This window comes from Falco peregrinus, chromosome 6 (assembly GCF_023634155.1).
Source record: "Falco peregrinus isolate bFalPer1 chromosome 6, bFalPer1.pri, whole genome shotgun sequence".
In the NCBI taxonomy this organism is placed as follows: Eukaryota; Metazoa; Chordata; class Aves; order Falconiformes; family Falconidae; genus Falco; species Falco peregrinus.
In genome coordinates, this window is record NC_073726.1 from 1113827 (window position 1) to 1131012 (window position 17186).

The 17186-nt window shown below is 50.4% G+C and overlaps 1 pseudogene; it reads left to right on the forward strand.

Moving 5' to 3' along the window:
• The first annotated feature begins 235 nt into the window (after positions 1-235).
• LOC129784707 (hydrocephalus-inducing protein homolog) overlaps positions 236-17186 on the forward strand; it is a 67211-nt pseudogene continuing 50260 nt past the window's right edge.

Below are 17186 nucleotides of genomic sequence, written 5' to 3' on the forward strand. Positions count from 1 at the left end.
CTGCGCCCACAGCAAAAGGCTGTTTTGGAGTGTTTGTTCTGGGCTTTTACTTCTATCAGTCTTAACTCTGCCACTGAAATAGGGTCTAGTTATGAAACAGGGTGGGGATGCCGGCTGCCCTCCAGTTATGAAGGAGCCACAGCCCGGAGACACAGCTGTCTCCTTTGGGTCTGCCATGGAAGGGGATGCTGGGTTTTCCAAGTCCCGTTGCTGTTCCTTGCAGGTCAACTGAGGCATGGCCACTGGAAAGCCCCGCTGGTTCACGGGGTCCTCCAGGATGGCTGGTAGATTCCCGAGCCAAGTGGTAGTGCCTCGTAAGCCGAAGCTAGCCAGAGGGACAGAGAAGCTTGCAACTGTAAGTACCTGCTGCGGCCAGGTAGGAGCTGTGTAAGGCTGGAAACTGCCCCCGCGTCCTTCCTCTACCTGCCCCTCCTGTTGTCTGGCAGCACTGTGAAGCTGGACACCACCTCCCCGTCTCTCTGCTGCCATGCTTCTGTCGGAGGTGGTGACCATGGTGCGGTAGGGGATGGACTGTGTGCTGCTTCAGGGGAAGTCCAGAGTTGTGTCTGGATGTGCCACTGGAGCCATTTAAATGAACGTACCGGGCATTGCACCGGAATAGCTGAAGCGTGAGCGTGTGCTTCTCTCCGCCCCCTTTGTGTGGGCAGTAACGTTTTGTCACCTCGGGATGCTTGCCAGCGCTGCTCTGACCATACCTGCCCTCCAGGCAGCTGGGCACGTGGTGGGCTGCTCAAACTCTGCTTGAAGGTTTCGAGAGGTATGGCTGGTCCCAGATGGAACAGGTTCCAAAACAGTTGTTCTGTCCCGTATCCCGTGTGGAGCACAGATCCAGCGCTGCAGACAGCAGCGGAGTCAGGGCAATTCCTCCTCCCCATCCTCAGACAGCCCTTTGCTGACCAGAGCTCACTTGGCTGAAGATGACCTGGTGCTGAAGCTCTGTCGAGGAGATACCTTTGCATACTTCTGTGGAGGGGTCTCGGAGGCCCAAACAGAGAAAACAAGTGCTAATTCAAAAGAGATAACTAAAACTTGGAGCCATTCCTCTCCACCTCAGTCTTGGCACAACACTGATTTTCTGCTTTCCTGGCTCACCCAGCAGTGACATCTCCACATGTGTGGTGGTTGTGAGCGTTGTGCAAGGGTGGAGTTAAGGGATTTCTGGTAACTCCTCCCAACCTTTTTCAAAGGTCACTGGCTCACTCCGGCCAAACTGGAAAGGAAACAAATGCCCGAAGAGCAAAACCCCCAACATGTCACATCAAATCACGAAGGAGAAGCTAACGGGACAAAGCTACTTGTTTGGAGCATGTGTATTGCACTCTCTATCATTAATTTACTAATGGTAAATATTTCAACAGGTAATTATGGGACTTCCAGGACTATCCTAGCGGCTATGATCACAAATTATTCATCGGTGGCTCTTGAAGGAGAAAAGCCTTTCTGAATAAAGGCAGTTCTGTAGCTCTTGCTGGTGTTTTGCATTTCAGCTGACTCCCTCTGCCCTCCTGAAGGAGATGTCTCTTACCACCAAGCAGAGGCTGGCCAGCACTCGGGAGATGCGGCGACCCCAGATTATCCAGATTCTAGACATGAGCGAAGCCTCCCATCGTAAGGTAGCCTTTTCTTGCCCTTTTCCTTGCTGTTTGATGTGACGTTTGAAGAGAGCGCGTGCTTGTGACAGGCTTGCCTCCAGCTTATCTAAATGCCTTGGTGACTAAGTCCTGTTGTTGTTTCAGACTGCTGCTGGTGTGGAGTTCCTTCTGCTGGGGGAAAGGTAAAACATTTTTCCCCAGTGAGATGTTGAAGTCCTGACCTGCGCTAAGCCCATATAAACAACCTCTGTTGAAGTTGGTGGCTTTTGCTGGAGATGAGCTACTGCGGCTAAAGCATGATACTGGGGGAAGGCTGGGGCGGGCCACAAGGATGCAAGCTTGCAATTTCCCACCTTCCTGCTGAAATAGCCAGCCCTTGGTTTGGTGTAGTCTCTGTCGAACACTTGGGGTCATAGGATGCCCTCAGTGGTGGCAGCGTTGGCCTTTGAGGGCTGAGGGCCTACGGTAACTACTCAAGGTGTAGCTAAAGCAATTGCATGAATGCTTTGGGTTGGAACAACGAGTGGGACCCGTACAGGGTGTTAGATTTTTCAGGCTGCCAGGTACACAGGGGAATGGCCCTGGGCAGAGGGGAGTGGGTGTGCTTTATCTGGATCAATGTTTATTTACACGTGTGTTTAAAGCTGCTGTTCTTACAGATCTGCTTAGTATAACACACGTTCCAAAGGGGTAGATGACTGAGGTAGGCTGTTGAGTGGAAAACTGCCAGCGAGAGACCTGTAGCAAATTGGTTAAGGATTGCCCTAGACAGCGCGTGAGGTTGGGAACGCCTCGGACGAGCGCACACAGAACTGGCCGTGTGCTGTGGCCGCTGGCTTCAGCACGACCCTGACTCCTGTGGAGAAGCAGGAGACGTGCCTGTGTCTTGTGAGTGTGAAGAGTTCAGCTGGAAGGGGGGAGGCAGAGCAGGGAGGAGTTTTCTCAAAGTAACGCCTCGGCGCTGTAAGCATTTGCTGTTTCTGTATGTTTTCAGACCTGCTTCTGTAGTGGTATTAAAGAAAATGGCAATAATAGAATATAATGAAGCATCCATTGAAAGCTCGTGGGAAAAGGAGATGCCAAGTCCAGCTTTACTCAGATTGCCCAGTGATGCTGGGAAAGTACCTGGAACTTACCACCTCATCTGTCGCTTTCTTAACGGCGGTGTTCCTTTCTGGCCTGTCTTCTCTTCTTCCTGGTTTCTGGGCTGTGTGTCAAAAAAGAGATTTGAGGATGTGTTGGGCTCGGTCTCTGTGTCTCAATGTAAAGATGATCCCCAAATTGTTTCCCATGGGGTCTCCTGTAAATTCTTGGCTTTCCCTTGCTCCACGAGTGCTTACAGCTCTTGCAGTGAGTGCTCTGGAGCTGTGTGACCGTGTTAGCCCAGGGCTCTGCCGGAGGTAAGTGCTGCCTTGCCTGTTGGAGAAGGCGACCTGGAGAAACACCTGCCAAAAGAGCTGCTCGCTTGAGCCTGCTCTAGTGTGGCCCAGAAACTTTTGATCTGCTCAGAACACAGGTGGGTGAGCTTCTGTTCCCCTAGCGTGAGCTGGGCAGGCGTACTCACCAAGGGACTGTCCTTCGCTGGAGGCCAGTGTTGTATTCTCTCACCGATGAGTCTTTCTCCCCGCGGCTGAAACTCTCTGCTCTCTTTTGCATCTCCAGTTCTCGGCAGTTGCCCTGGAACAGAGCTTGTTCCGGCCTTTCCCATCAGAGGTGGTATTTCAGAGCTACGTCCCCGATGAGGTCTATGAAGTGCCACTGATTCTGAGGAACGTGGACAAGGTAAGTGCTGGGATGTGGAAGTTTAACCCTGTGCTGGAACTGGAGAGCAGTGTCATCCGTGCAGTGCACAGCACAGCCAGTCGCCTGCTGCAGCACAGCGCATCCAGAATAAAACGTCTCACCGCCTTTATTTTGCAAGACGGTGGAAATCTTGCCATGCTGAGGTTTCTCCCCCTGGTTTTGGCTGTGTGTTGGTGGTACCTAGCTGAAAGGAGCTTTTCTGGTCAGCACCTTTCCCCGTGGAAGCCCTGCACGGGTGGGAATGTTGGGGGCTGTACAGTTCTTCCCTGCCCTCGTGCTTTCCCTCGAGTGTGCACCGCGTCCTGGTGGCTCCGTGGTTAATCTCAGTTTCCACAGGGCACCTCTGCCTCTGGGTGAGCTGCACAGAGAGCTGAACGGGCTGTCAGAGCTTGGGGTGGGGTCTTCTCCACTTTATGCTGGAGTAAGTTATAATTAGTGGTAACAGCGCTTCAGGAAAGGTGTTTTGAAACAGCAGTGGAAGCAGGCTGATTTAGCAGCAGCAGCGGGAGGCCTTTAGGTGCCCCTTCAGGCTCCTGCTAAGCTTAATTGGGTTCTGCTCAGGTTTTCCTGAGACAACGTGATGCTCTGCTTCCCCTTTGGAGAGCCACGGCCTGTTTGGAGTAAAGTACCCTCAAAGGTCTCCACCTTTACTTGAAAAAAACGATCCTTTTGAGACTTCCCAAGAAAGTTGAGAATGGAAAAGTTGAAAAATGTCAGCAGTTTTGTTCCACTGTCAGGAGGGAAATTGGGACCTTTTGAACTTCAGCTGGGGAAACGTTTGCTGGAATGAGGCATGTGCCAAGGGCAAGCTGGTGGGAAAAGGCAGGAGGGAGGAAAGGAACTGAGCTTGGTGTTCTCTCCCTGCGCACTTTCATACACGCAGGGGTTTCTCTTGATACATAGCAGTAAGTGCACGGGCAGTAGAGACAGGTCAGAAAGAGGGGTGTAATTAAGGATACTCTTCTGTAATGAAGAGGAAGGGGTATGCGTGAGGGCAGGGTGGGATGGGAAGATGGAAGTGTGCACAAGAGACGGTGAATTCGCCTCCTTTCCAAATTTCCCTGTTGGGGAGGGCAAACAGGTGGACAACAAAAAAAAGCTGTCGAGGCATATTGCAGGTGGAAGAACAGCAAGTCCAAGTATCTCCTGAGATAATAGGTTGTGACAGGGATATGGGTGAAAATGGAAGACCCTTTGGCAAGGAAGGATGCGGGTGTGCTCCCTCAGTTATTCCGGGAGAGTACTGCACCATTCCTGGTCTGGCATTTAACTTGGGAACATTGATAAGATGCAGCATGTGTGCCTGCACCCGGGGGATGCCACTGGTGTGATCTGCGCTGAATTTTGGGCAGTCTTTGCTGTAGGTATCCTCGTCCCTGATTAAAATGTGCCTCAGTCCTCACTTTCTCTCTTCCTACTCTCTGCTTCATTCCCACTGAGTCTTTGGCTTCACCTGCTCCATTATCCATGCAGCACTTCAAAATGTTTATCTTTGCCAAGTACCAGCCAACAGGCAAACAGTTAATTTGCTCTATTCATGCTTCCTCAAGTGGAAAAGATCATCTGCATTAACATTTCTGCCATTCCCAGTAAATGATAATAAACTTGTACTGTGTAAAGCTGCACCTTGGGATTTACGTGCCCTGTGAAGGGGGAGGCAATGTGTGAACTGTGTTTTTTTTCCCAAAACAATGTAGTTTTGAAGCTAGTTAGAGCTCAACCACTGGAGAGCATGGGTGTAAAAGTAAGATAAGCTCCAGGAAAATCTTTGGTATGTTTTAAATACAGAAAGACAGAGAGGATAATCCTGCGAGGGTGTTATATTCTAAATTGGTTGGCTTTTGGCGATGTCCTGGAGAAAAGCAACGTTGTGCTCCGTCTCAAGTTTTTCGTGCCAGTTTCCCACATTCCTCTGAATCATACTGAGTTACACTGCATGGTAGCCTGAAGTTGTCTGCCCCATAAAAATCCAGCTGACAGCAAAATATATTCCGCATAGAGGCTCTGTAATCATGCAACTACAGAAGTGCTGTACTATATACTTCCTGCTCTTACCTGTGTTGTAAAATTGCTTTTCTATTTTCAGGCTGTTCCTCAGCACCCTCAGATGTTCTGGGTGGCTTTTGCTGAAGGTCTGAGCCACACGTGCTCCCCTTCTAAGGGACATGGTGACCAAAATGCTTGTCTGCACTGTGAAGTTGGCTCCTGGAACTCGCTGCCCCAGGACATTGCTGGGTTCCAAGGGCGTTTGGAGAGTTCAGGACTGCCTTGGCCACGGGTTACCAGGCTCGGGTGGGTGGCGCAGAGTGAGCCTCCATTTTTTCCAAGCCTCATGTGGGGTTGTTGTTGATCCGTGAAGCTGCCCACCAGTCCAAATCACCTGCTTCAGACTTTGAGATTTGGCGCTCAGGGGTTGCTCTCTATGTGCTAGGAAAATGCCTGTGTGCTGTCTGTGTGCTGGTGGTGCCCCAGAGGGCAGAACCGTGCAGCAGGGTGCCTGCAGGGACTGCTGGGGGTGGGCAGGGGTCCCCAGGGATCTGGCTTGCCTGCGCTGGCAGCTGCCTGGCTACAGTCACAGGCAGCAGGAGCCTCCGGAGAGCAGAGGTTGGCTTTTAATAATGAAACCACCACCAGGCAGTGCCAGTCATGTATCTCGGGGCAGAAAATGCCTTTGAAGCCCCTAGTTGATAGGCACAGCCTGGGGGGTCGCCTGGCTTTCCATCACTTGGCCAGGTTGCTGGCTCTCATCCTCTGCATCAGCCTTTCCTTGTAGCATATTGTGCTTCTCCCTTGCTTCTTTCCAGCTCCCTTTGGATTTTCCCAGCCATCTCTCTGTTTCTGGGGTTGTCTCTTTGTCTTCCTGTGTTTCCTCCTTTTGCTCTTCATTTGCTGCTTTTATTCCCAGTAAGGCCACAGTATCTGTGGTCCCCTCTTGCTGGTCTGCCTACATGACTATAGCACCGCAGCTTGACTGCCCCACTCAAACCCAGCACGTTAAAGTGAATTTCTTCCTTCCGCCAGGATTAACACGTACTGTTTGGCGTTCAGATAATACATGCCCCTTCTAGGGGCATGTCTGCCTGGATGTGTACGGGCAGAAGCCAGCAGATTCTCTGGGCTTATTGAATACACGGGTGACTTGATTCAGATATTATACCGCCGTGCTGCTGGTGTCTTCCCTGCTTGGCCCTTCCTTCATCGCCCTGCTGCCTCTGGCCTCGAGCTGTTTTGCCCAGGCAGAAGGGATTAATGTTCACTCTTATGTGTTACGTGCATGTACCTCCAGAGCTAAAAGTGCTTTGTGAAGGTGGTATCACCAGGCCTCTTCTCCTCCTGTTTCCACAAGCTGCAAGATCATACTTTCCTCTCTTTTCTGCAGGTTCCTGGGCTGGTGAAGGTCATCTTGGAGAGCTCACCTTATTTCAAGCTGATCAGCCACCATGCTGTGTGCCGCAAGGTACTGCCTGGCATGCTTGCGACTTTCCGCATCGTTTTCTCCCCTGATGAGAACAAGGTGAGACTGGAGGTCCCGAGAGGTGTGTGCCTTCAGTGGGAGGTGAACCTGCGGGGCTGGGTTCAGAACAGGGCATCTGCTGTGGGTTTTGAGGCACTGTCCTGGTTTCGGTGGCATTGCACTGGATCTGCAGCTGGGGGAAACTTTTCCTGTGGTGAAGATGATGCTGTCATAGGCTGGAGGCTCTTCTATGCTTCAGACTGTGATTATCCTTTGGTGCTGGAACGTTTAATGCCATGTCTGTTGGCTTCAGGGATAAGAGTGCACTGTGTGGTGGGGTGGCCTCTCATGGTGTTGGTTTCTAGTATCTGACTATTGCTGCATAATTACGGGTTTGCTCTGATAATTATAAATACAAAAGCCTGTTTGCATAAATACAAACCTGTTGTTTGGAGGACCCAAAGCTGAGCCTGATCAGAGTGAGGACCACCACCTTTGAAAACTGGAGTTGCTTCTTGAATGCATATCGTGTTGGCCGCAGTAGTGAGACGGCGGAACGTTCTGTCTGAAGCCGGCACTTTTCTTGCACACCGGTTATAGCCCATGCCGTGCTGCGAGGTTTGCTCTAGGCTGTGGTCAGGCAGTCTGCAGCTGGTCACATCCTGGCTGGCAGCACCATGCGATGCCACCGCAGCAGGGACTGACGAGCTGTGCGTTCCCTCCCTGTGCTTTCCTGGGCGTTTTCAGGGGAAGGCGCACGTGGGACAGTAGGGAAATGGCAGGGAGGGGTGCTGGTAAGGTGTTTAGCCATCGCACCTCTCTACTCGATGTTAGGGGCTTAATTATGATGGAAAACGCTAGGGGAATGGCTAGATCCAGAGAGCTTTCCCCTTTCCCATCTGGCAACCAGTTCCCTGCCTCACCCTGGGCTGGAGCGAAGGTGATGCTTTTTCATACCCTCTGTGTTCCAGCCTTGCCGCTGTGCTGCCCCTGAGGATACTTGCCCACCTGTGCTCCAGCTGTGATTCTAGGGGAGAAGATGCGCTGTGCTCGTGGCAGGGAGCCAGCCTGGCCCAGACACGCTGAGCTCCAGATGTCTTTAACCAGCAGGAGGCTGGTGTGCTGCAGAGGACTGAGGCATCTGGAGCGCACACAGGAATGAAGGGGCAGGTAGCATCTGCAGGCAGAGTGTTAGCCTGGAGCCTTTGGGCAGTCACGCTGGTGTGGCTGTGCCTGCGTGCATGGGGCTGTGGTTGCTGTGTCAGCTGGCACCTATTCCCTGCCCCGTGTGCCATGCTTTTGCTTGGAGGTTGGAACATTGGTGCTGTGGCCCTGGCAAGTCTGGCACTGTGCCGTGATGTGAAGGGGCGGCAGTGTTACCTGGAGGCTTGTTAACGCAAAAGGGTTTAGTACCTGGCATGGAAGGGAGGAAGCCCTGCAGGGGAACACAGACAGACAGGCTGACTCTTTACACCAGCACTCTGCTGCCTCTTGGCACAGTTCTTTGCGTGACTTTGTGGGTGATGCAAGGTGAGGGGGTCGCTCTGAGCCAGCTGGTGTTTCTGTGCCAGGCCAGAGGTACAGGCTCTCTTTGGGCACAGCTGTTCTCTCATCTTCTGTTTGCTGCTTAGATGTAGTTGAACACCCTGTCCTATCCTCAAACAGCATGGCTGTAGCAAACTAGAGAGGAAATGCCCTGTGGTGCCTGGCTCCCCATGCTTGTGAAATGATCTGTTGCTTTGCGGAGGGACTGAGAAATTGTTTTACGTCATTCGTATGGAAGGTTAAAATGATGTTGGCTTAGGGCAGTTCTCCATACTGCCCAAGTGACATAAGAGCTTAATCTCACCGAGGTAGGCTTTGCAGGGGACACTGCTTCCTTTAAAATGTGATTGACTAGTATTCATGAGCATTCATTTTTGGGATGGAAGTAAATCGGTTCCCATGAAGGGCAAAGAGCTGCTCTTCAACTACAGAGAAGCAGCAGAGCAACACATGAACATCACCCCAAATAGAAGTAGGGTGAGGTAACTCCCAGGAACACTCATGTCCAGTACTTTGTCCCTTGTCTTGCCCTTGAACTGGTGAGCGTGTGGCATTAGGGAGCTGTGCCAGCGAGGTCCTCTGCACAGCTTGAGCGACACCCTGGCGGTTTCTGCCGACCTGGGTTTTGTGCTCCTTGCAGGGCATTGGGAGAGGGATGTGGGCTGCTTGGTGAGGAGCACATGGGGACTCTACAGCAGAACCAGAATGTTGTATAAATCGAACTTTTTGTCTCGTACTTGATGGAGTGTGAGTCAGGAAAGTGCCGGAGTGCTGTCGCTCAGCTAGAAATGCATCAGTAGCATGGTCAGGATGTGCAGAGCACCTTGAAAAGCCCTTAGCCAAGAGGCAGGCTTTGGGAGATGGTTCTGTAAAGCCACCTGTGTTGGGCTTGCAGTTGCTTGCCTGCAGAGTATCTGTGTGTTAGTTGTGGAAGGCTCAGGAGTGCTGCCTTTGAATAACTCCTACATCTCTGATACTGCATGATCCACAGGGACTGTGGGTAACCCAGTGAAGTGGGGTCTGGGTCTTCCTGATGAGGAGCCGGGTTGTGTCATTCTCTTGCTTTGAATCTGTTCTTCCCTGGAGTAAGTCTGACTTCAGTGAAGTCACTCCTGATTGAAAGGAGTAAAATTGTGCCTCAGCCCTAAGTAATAGGGCCATGTGAGTTGTTAGTGGCTGAAATGCCACGTAGCCCTTTCTTGGAAAATGAGCAGTTTCCTACTGTCTCGCAGTCATTTGGGAATGTGCCACGTGGTCAGACTGTCAGAAAAGGAATAGCTGATGCGCCTCTTGGTTTATTGGCACTTGTGTTATAAATGAACTGCTAATTTTTCTGCTGGGCAACATTTCCAGTTTGTTACTCTTGCTGCTTCTGATTTGCACGTTTCTGTTTTATGGCTCCATTGTACAGCGTGGGTGTTCTCGTGCCAGCCCCTGTTCCCGTGTGTTCTTGCGTTATGGTCTGACGGCCTCTGCTGAACTGGAAACCATTGTGGCACTGACCGGCAGATAAACAACAGACAGAAATACTTCCATTTGTGCGTCCTTCAGGCTTATTAGTAGTTTATTGTAAAGGAAGAAGGAAGCAAGAAGCACATAAAAACATAGCAGAGCTTATTCTGTGTTGTCCTCTTGCTCTTTTCACTGTAGCAGTGCACTGTTTTCAGGCAGTGCAAGTTCAGTCTGTGAGGTTTGTGAAATTCATTGCTGATGCTCAGTGGAGACTGAATTAATGCACATTGATTACTCTGAAATATGACAGGACGGTGAGTTATTGCATGACTGAAATGAAGTCCTTTAAAATTCAGCCCAGCCCTGCTAGATGTTTTGTTGTGCACAGAAGCTATTCCAAGAATACTTTTAAGATGACTCTTGTGAGGAGGAAAGGGGCAGAAGACCAAGGCAAATGGCGCGGCGCCACAGGAACCTGAAGCCAAGTGACTCATTTCAAAGACTCCTGCGAACCGGCGGCTGAGGGGGGCAGGCGCAGGGGCACCCCCTCTGCTGCGAACGGATCTTCATCCTCTGGTCTCTCCTCTGTTGTCACGGCCCTTATTTTCCAGCCTTTTTTTATATCAGGGTTTCAGCAGGAGCTTTCCCTGCTTGGCTTGCTGTGTTACCTCATGCTACAAGGATCTTTTCTTTGCAAGTTGGCTGCTGCAAGGAATTCAGTGAAGCATTTGGGATAGGTTATGCAGGGAAACTGACATCTGAGTTTGGGGTTCTGGGCAGTTAGGCTTGATATTGCTGTGACAGTAATTACTGTTAGCCTGAGTTTACAAAGAGCCTGAAACAACACCCAAGACGAGCAGCTGCTTCAGTCTCAGTGGGTGCCAGTTCAGACGCCAGTGGTGATACCTGGAAGGCCAGAGCTTGTAATTTACTGCTTGTCACAGGGGAGCACGAGAAGGGGAGCCATCGTACAACTGTCTGTATCTTCCGTGAAACTGAGAGGGGAGTTGTATGCAGGATGAAGTCGTATTTTCATGAAAACCTATAGCCTGAAGCTGTGTCTAAACACAGCAAACTTTAAAGCATAGATGGGATGCAACCCCTCTGTCATCCAGGCACGTTTATTTAGAAACCTGGTCTTAAACAGTCTGCTAAGGGTTTGCAGTTGCGAAGCAGAACAACATTTTGAACTGGTCTCAACTGTGCCCCTAGGCTGCAAGCAAGTGCGTAGCAGGGTTAGTGCCCTGGTAACACGAGGCAGTGCTGCAGTAGAGACTTTGCAACCTGTTGCCCCCAAGGGAGGGCAATTCAGCTTTCAAAAGCTTAAGGGACCATGGGTTCACAGTGGCACAAACAGCCAGCTTCTGCCTAGCACCCCTCTTGCCTTGGGTTTCCCCCTGTTTGGGCTGGCGCTGCATTCAGCCTGGTGCAAGGTCCCACGTTGGTGGGGTGGTAGAGCGTGGCTGAAGGGTCAGCCCGCTCTGAAGTGCTGAGTCAAGCCTTGCACGGGATGCCATGTCCCACGGTGTCCCTGGAGAGGGGGCTTGGAGCATAATGTGCATCTGCATGAATGGCGAGAGGCATCTTTCTCTCTCAAGGTCGTGGTTGTCTCTGTGAAACCAAATCCTTGTTGCTTTAGCCTTGCCCTCAGGTCCCTGGAGAAATCCCTTGTGCATTGCTGTGCAGGTGGTCCCAGCGCCCCTCACCAGCAACGGAGCTGGGAAGGCTGCCTGTGCTTGCTTTGGGGGGGGATTTATTTCTTGGGCTCTTAATTGCATTGCTGTTGATCCATTTGCTCCTTAGCAATGACAACACCTTGACAATTACTTCCTTTTACTTGCTCCAAGTAGCTCCAGTTGTTGAAGTTCCTTTTTTCTTTATCCTCCTGCTGATCTGAACTTGCATCCTCCTCTGCCTACCTGGCACCTGGAAGAGGGAGCTAAGTAAATATGGCATGCCAAGACTTAATAAGGCAGGTAGCTTTCAATTGGCTTTGCAATGCCTTTGTTACAGTAGTGTGGCCAAAAGAACAACAACAACAAAAGCAAATAACATTCTTCATTTGCTAATGAGTTTCTGAGGATCGAAACAGTGCAGGACGTGAAGTAGCCAGATAATAGGTGCTTTAAATTCATATGGGCTGCCCATAGCTTTTATTTTAGAGGGCTTAGGCTGCAAGATTGAGTACAAAATTGCTAACTCAGAACGACTTGCTGAAGATGAAAGGCTTTCCTGAAATGCGGTATTAAATCATGCAGGTTGCTTGCTGCAGTTCCCTTCCTAGTATTTTACCTTCCAAATAGGAAAAGCAAAAGCCCTTCTGCAGTTTCTAGGGTGAATATTTGAGATGTCTAGAAAAGGAGATTATTCTTTTTGTCTTGGATGGGGCAGCATCTGTATTGACAAGCTTAAACCCCAGCTGAGCAGGTGGTAGGCGAGGTGCTGGGTGGTGGGTGAGGCGCTGGCTGTCAGCGCTTGCGTTAGAGCAATAGGTGCGTGTCTGTGCCTGGGCTGGCTGCCTTAGGGCCCTTCCAGGAGGGGATGGGGACGGGAGCAGGAAATCCCAGCTGTGGGGGAGTCTGGATCGGTTCTGCTGAAGGGAGTTTGCTGCTGTATGCAATTCCTAAATCATTAAAATCCTAAAGCGCTTGCTGCTTCAACAGTGATAAAAATATCAAATTAATTAAAAGCACTGAGGAAAAAATCAGGGCAGCCAGTGAGTGACGAGAAGCAGAGTTTTTATCAGCTCATCCATAAGAGCGCTGCTGGGGGTAATGGCTCCTGGCCCTATGGCAGCAGATTTACCACTGATTTCAGTGGGGGCAAGGTGATAGTTCCAGCGCAGCGATGCCACGCCATACATCTGGAGACTGCTCTGCTCATCTCTACAGTAACATGGTTTTGGTAATTTGATTTGCCTTCCTGCTGCTAAACGCCAGACAGCCGGGGCGCGGGGGGGGATTGCCTGGCTCTGTTCTGCAGAAGGCAGTGGCTGGGACTGCACAGCCGGCTTTGCTCTGGTGGGGTGTCTGAGTGTCCCCCGTGTGCAGCTCCCGATGCCGCCTGCCTGGGGTGGGTGTGCTAACCAGGCACGCCGTCACTTACTCCTCTAGAACAGACCTTACAGAGGGGTGTGATTACGGCATCAGCCAGAGCTGTCTCCTGTGCCCCCTGAGGCTGGGTGAGATGTAAAGGGAAACGGAGTTCAGACACAGGAAGAACTAACACCCTTTAATTCTAGCGCAGAGGTGGCATAGGCTGCTGAGGGCAGGGGTGCAACTGTTAGCGCTTTTAGGTACTTGTGAAACCTCTCGCAAAAACAGTTTGGGTCTGGAGCTGAGCCAGCTCTGGTGTGGGGAGATGGATCAGGTGGCTTTTGAAGGGTGCGTGTCCCCAGCCTTGGCCCTATAACGCTGTGAGAAGGGGCAGGAAATACAGCCGTACCCTGCACTGCCCTGACGCTGCCGCAATTACCGTGTCCAGCTTGTGAAGTATTTCACCGAAGACTGACCATTGACTATGCATGTGGTGAAGTCCTTTTGAAAGTGTACCTGAGCATCCCCTGCCAAGCTTCAACGAGGTCGCCGCGTTGCTGGCACTGGAGTTAGTGCTGTGGCACAGCTGGGTTCTCAGTGGTGCTTCCAATAGTCTGCAGTGGCGATCGAAGCAGGTTGCGTTAGTGCTGTGATCCCTTGCGTGAAGAGACTGTTCTGGTGTCTCAGAATCAAAGCATCAGATAATTGTGGTGCTTCCAGCTTGCTGCAAAAGCAGGTGAATCAATGGGGTTGTTTCTCCTTTGCAAGTTAACGACCCTGTGCAAGTCATGCTACTGGAATGAAAGCTCATGAAGGTAAAAAGTACTGTTGCGTTACTGAATGATACTGCTACAGCCATAGAAAACAGCAGTTTTCCTTCTGCCGTGGGGAAAGTACTAAAAGCATTGTGCTGAGATTGTTTCTTTCCCCGCAGGATTATTTCCACGAGCTCATCTGCATCACAGAAAGGGGAGAAGTTTGTTGTGCCTCTCCGAGCTATAGGTGCCCGAGCTATCCTGGCCTTCCCCGACCAGGTGAACTTCTCAGCCTGTCCAGTCAAGTACAGCACCCAGAAAACACTGCTGGTTCGCAACATCGGTAACGGGGCGGCCCGCTACTGCATCAGCCCTCAGAGGTAGGGAGCTCATCTCTTTTTGTGCAAAACACTGTTGTGTGATAATACAGTTGGTAAACAGCGACAAAAAGGAGCCAGAGCGTGTGAGCTGCTGTACTGCTGCCGTGGCTGGAAATGGGCAGGGCACGTGGGGTTTGCTGTTGATTATAGTGTTTGAAGCATGGCGCAGCCTCTGCTAAAACTCTGCAAGCTGCAGAGTGGAGTTTTATAGTGCAACGGTGTCTTCAGTGCACAGTCGTGCAAGACTGATTCTGTTAGATTGAACGAGCAAATGTAGGAAGGCAGCTGGACTGCCCTCGGGCTGTGTAAGATCCTGCGTGGCAGACGACAGCTCTAGGAGCTCAGTTCCTGAAGACCAAAGGCAGTGTTAAGAAATGGGCAAGCTCTGAGCTGGTGGAAGAGACATTTAAGAATTTATCATCAGCTTTACCAGCAGTTTGTCTATAGTAGCAAGTGCAATCAGAGATGATAGATCAAAGCAACTGGTATTGAGACCCTGACAAAAACCCTGTGGGGTCCAGAACCTGGTTTTCCAGTAGGTTTGATCTGGTCCCTGGGATCCACTATTCTTCATTAGAATGAGCTCTTAAGTGGAGATGAGCTGGCAGCGGCTTCAAACCTGCACTTTAGCCCCAAAGCAGAATGCCGATGGGCGCACAGGCAAAAGGTGCAGCAAATACCTGGTGCGTGGGTTGGGAGCCTTTTCTAGAGCTTTGTCTCTCTCAGATCTCCTGGAAAGTGCTCTAGCATGCTGTAGTAGCTACCAGCAACCCCCTTGATCTTCAGTACCTTCTGAAATGGTTATGTGGCCCTATTGGCCAAATATACCCATTCCCTGGGAGGCCACAAGCACGTGGCATTTCGGCAGTCTCCTGGTCAAGCGCCTGATGTGTGCTGTGTCGTGGACAGCCTGTACTGTTCCTCTTGGTCTGAGAAGACAGTCACTGGTTTTCCAGTTTGCTGAACTGGAGAGGGTAATGCGTTTTGGAAACTGCACCTGCAAGGAAACCACTTCAGCTGGCTGGTAGTTAGCTCCGTGTTGCTTGGTCCCAGAGGTTTTGGTGTAGGAGCTGAGGTCCAGAATGCAGCAAAGACGTGCCGTCTGCCTTAGTGCACCTGAGTTGCTTCGGTTTCTTCCCCAGGAAAACAGGGGTCAAGAGAAGGCTCTTTGCTCTTTCTCCTGGGAAATGCGAAGGTCCAAGAGGCTTCTACCAAAGCCTGGCAAGGCTGTTGAAGCAGGCTTCCAGGATGCTGTTCAAGCAGGCTGCTTCTTTTCACTGTGGAAATACATAGGCAGGAACTTGTAAATCCCTGTACAGCTTCCCTCTGGGATTTCCAGATCTACTTGTCACCACCAAAACAAGTACCCAGTCGTGTGTAGCATCTCTTGGCAATGTCCTTGCCAACTGTTCTATCGCGTGATACGGCGTACGTTGAATCCTGCTTGATCTGGATTTTATGCTGAACTTCACCAATTGAATGTTTCAGTCCTGACTTGCAACAAAGGGATGGGAAGCGTTACGAAAGCTTTATTTCAAACTACACAAGAAAGTACAATTCTGAATAACTGGATTGCGTGTGCGCAGAGATCAAAAGCTGGTAAGATTTCCCATGTCAGCCAAAGGCATCAGTCATCTCTTCCATTTCGTTATGAACTTTTGAAAGCCAGTCTGAAATTTCAAACTGATGATCTTTGAATATAAGCAGCGTTTTATTCTAATTAGGTCGCCCCCACTTTCATTCAGATTTCTTTTTTAAATACTCTGAGGTTCCTGTCTTTCTGCTCTTTTATTTTTTTTTGCTTTAAGTGTTCAGCGAAATGTCATAATGAATTCCTCATTGGGAACTTTCTTAAAGGTTGAGTTCCTCTAATGCCTGTCTGTCTACCATCTGCCTATATATATGCACAGATGTATAAGAAATAATATGAGAAATTTGGGGAACACGTGAAATGGAATTGGGCTGCTGGAGAAGATAAAATCCTAGAATAACTTTGGAAGAGACCTCTGGAGATCATGTGAGCAAACACAGTGCTCAGAGCAAGACCAGTGTCAAAGTTTGATCAGGTGTGCACTCAACACGAAAAGTAAGACCAAGTGATACCAGCCTTCGTCTTTCCTTCTCAAGGCTGTGCAAAGCCTTGAGATCCCAGCATCTCCCTGTATGTGCTGTGCTCCAGCCCCTAAGCTCCTCTTCTGTAGAAAGGCTTTCGTGCCCACCAGCCTGCACTGCCAGGGATTCTTCCATCCCAAATACAGGTTTTTGCATTTTCCATCCCTCGGCTGCATGCGGTTCTGCTGTGTCCCCTGAATAGCAGCCCAGCCCTCCAGTATCTCGACTGTACTCCCCCAAGCTTGTGTCCTCCACTCAAAATCCGAGTGCTCCCCACTCTTGACCAGGTCACCACGTCCCCTTGCAGCCTGGGAGCAGAACAACCACGTTCTCCCTGTGCGATGAGGCCATGGTGTGCCAGGAGTGGTTTCTCCAGCCAGTGCTGGGGACTGCGCTGGGTGACAGTGGGTTCCCTGCTGCTTGTGCTGTGAGAAGTTGCTCAGGTGCCTGCCCCGAGGTCCCAGGTGAGCTCAGTGGCTCCAGCAGCCCCAGCAGAAAAGAACTGGCCTCCCAGCTGGCATGACAAGTTGGCTGGAGAGTCTCACCAATACACTGCTCCACAGGCGAGTAGGTCATTAGCTGTTAATTGTCTTTGAACAACTCTACTTACAGAGGCTTTCGCGGGAGAGACCGTTTTCCTCCTCATGTCAGGGGATTAATTTCCCTGCGTTAGAGGCTGTGACCAAGGCTGCATCATTATTAACGACAGGGGAAGTTTTTAGTTTAATGTCATTGCATTCTTTTGAATGACTCCCGTAATGATTGTTCAGCATCACAAACACTTAAACCTGTGCTTTGGACATTAATGCGTGATGTTTCCTGTCCTGGAGAGCTTAATGTGTAGATACGAGACGCAGTATGTAAGAGTTATGGCATAGGTGGTAGGAGTGCCAGCCTTACAGACTTACATTCAGGACTGTTTTAGTCTCTTCCTATTTAGTGGAGAACTGAAGCAGCTTTAGTGTGTGCTTAACTTTTGCTGAGTACGGATGTAGTGTTGTGTTAAAGCCAACATCAATATCACATAATAGTTTTGT